Here is a 2,782-nt window from a genome sequence, read left to right as displayed (position 1 = left end):
TATCCCGTGATTGGTGCTGTCGCTGCTGCTTCACCACGAAGGCTTGGGCCATCGAGCCACGGTGCACGCGGCTTGGTTTGGGTCGTACGTTCATAGGTGGCCAAGTCCAGGTTGGCTCAGGTCTGACACGAGACCGATCAACGTGAGCTGATATTCGAACCTTTGACACGTTGCAATCCACGTTATCCTGATCCAGTCTTACTTATTTGACTCGTAATCTATCCTACTTTGAAATTTCAATCTCCTATGAGATTGATTTTAAGGCGCCGCTTAGATACTCAACATATATATATATATATATATATATATATATATATATATATATATAGAGAGAGAGAGAGAGAGAGAGAGAGAGAGAGAGAGGGGAGTGTAAATGACTCGGAACAAATTATAAGTAATTTTGATTCAATCCAATTTTTTGATTTTATCTTAATGAGATCTAAATCCAACCCAATAAATGTTGAATCAGGCTACATGATCAAAAATTATATTCGATGAATTATTCGGATCAAATCAGATCCTTATATATATATAGAGAGAGAGAGAGAAAAAAGAGAGGGGAGTGTAAATGAGTCGGAACAAATTATAAGTAATTTTGATTCAATTCAATTTTTTGATTTTGTCTTAATGAGATCTAAATCCAACCCAATAAATGTTGAATCAGATCATATGGTCAAAAATTATATTCAATGAATTATTTGGATCAAATCAGATCCTTTTATATATATAGAGAGAGAGAGAGAGAAAGAGGGGGGAGTGTAAATGAGTCGGAACAAATTATAAGTAATTTTGATTCAATCCAATTTTTTGATTTTATCTTAATGAGATCTAAATCCAACCCAATAAATGTTAAATCAGATCATATCTATGGTCAAAAATTATATTCGATGAATCATTCGGATCAAATCAGGTCCTTATGTAAATCCATTCTGATTCGAATAATTCTAGTGCAGATCTGGATAGGATTCGATTTGGAATCAAAATTATTTTTTTTAAAAAAAAATTGTCATGTATATGTATACATATTTTTATTTTTCTGTTTCATATGTCCGTATTTTTCTTAAAGACGCCATAATGCAGCCTATTAATATTTTTCTGATAATAACGGAATGAAAGGTACAGCACGAACATGGAGTACAGTCTGCTGCAGTATAGTCACAATAGCTCCTACAGCACTCATAGGACGAGGACTGAGGCCCATTGCTTGCATTTGCTCATATAGTTTAATTGCTTCATAACCATATGCATTGTTACCTAGCCCAAGAACTAACGTAGTCAATGTAATTAGGTTGGGATGCGTCCCATTGAATTGCAACTGTGAGAACGTATATTTGGCCTCACTGACCTGTCCATTCAGTAGAAAAGTGAAAATAACTAAATTCCGGGGGACCATGTCTGGAGGCACACTCTCCGGCTGCATCCAATAGAAAATTTTCCAAGGCCTCCCCACTCAGACCGTACCGTGCATATGCCGAAATCAACGTGTTCCCTGATATCAAATCTCTCCGAGTTGTAGCATTAAATACTCGCGGTGCATATTCTATCCTCCCAAAACTTAAACAAAAACTTACGATGTACCTGTAATAATTACAAAAAAAAAATATTAAATTTACGATCAAAATCAAAATCGAAATCGAAATGAGAATGAGAATGAGAATAGATTAGAATTAATATAGTCAAATCTTTCAAAATATTTAATTTATGATTGAAATTAAAATTGAAATAAAAATTTAAATTTTTAAGAAAAAATAAGGATTGAGTTTTAGATAGACTAGATCATTCCCATTCTATCCCAAAATAAAAATTGGAGTGGGACTCCTTCCAACCATATGGTTGGAATTAGAATCATTCATCCCCATTTCAATTTCAGACCTCAACTTCTTCCAACCAAACATCTGATTCAAAATTATTTCTAAATAAAACAACCATGCCCAACTTTGCTAAGTTCTAGCATCTAAAAATCAGCACAGGCTGATAAGATAGATGTAGAGTCACAAAATCAAATCTGAATTTCTTCCTTCTCATCTGAAAACAAATGCAAGGAGATTAATTATACCTGCACCGACCGTAAGTTTGAGTTGTTGTGGGAGTGCTCCCTTGAACCTGTCCCAGTGGTTTGCTTAGAGAGAATATCCATTGCCTCTGATTCGACCTCCTGTCATTAGCAGATGATAGACATGCAACAAAGAAAGTGTTTTATTCAACTAATTTCTTTGCTGTCCAAACTCCAACAGTGTTTGCTTTATGAATCAAAGCATTCTGAATATCATCTTTCTTAACCTGCCTTTTGTAAACTTCAACATAAGCTGCTTGTTCTAAATATAATTTTGTATCCTCCATTTGTGGAGTGACAAAAACGAAAGCTTTGCATGCCACATAGCTGGAACTAGATGAAGTGTGATGGGGTATATTTGGGTTGGTCATTGGTTTCCTTGAGGTCATTGGTCATTCATACATGCAAAGTATTTTATAGAGTTGCGGCAATGCTCTCTTGGGTGGTCTTTATCACTAGATTGAAAACACCTTCCCTTGGGGGACAGCATAGGGTGGCAAGGAGTGTTTAGCTATCGGTGCTTGGCTTTCTGAGGCGACAGCAGGATTGATTTACAGTGATGTGAACCAAGTTGCACTGCTTCAGCGTATGATTTATATTTCGAGTTTTCTAGATGGATCGGGATAGAAGAGATGGGATTGGGTAAGTTGCTATTATTGAGCGAGTGGGGATTGTAGCCTTTGGCACCGTTGCTAAGGTCCTTTGCGACGGCATGACGGATGCTTGCGG

Source organism: Elaeis guineensis, chromosome 4 (genome assembly GCF_000442705.2).
Source record: "Elaeis guineensis isolate ETL-2024a chromosome 4, EG11, whole genome shotgun sequence".
Lineage (NCBI taxonomy): Eukaryota > Viridiplantae > Streptophyta > Magnoliopsida > Arecales > Arecaceae > Elaeis > Elaeis guineensis.
Note: the sequence above shows the minus strand (reverse complement) of the source record.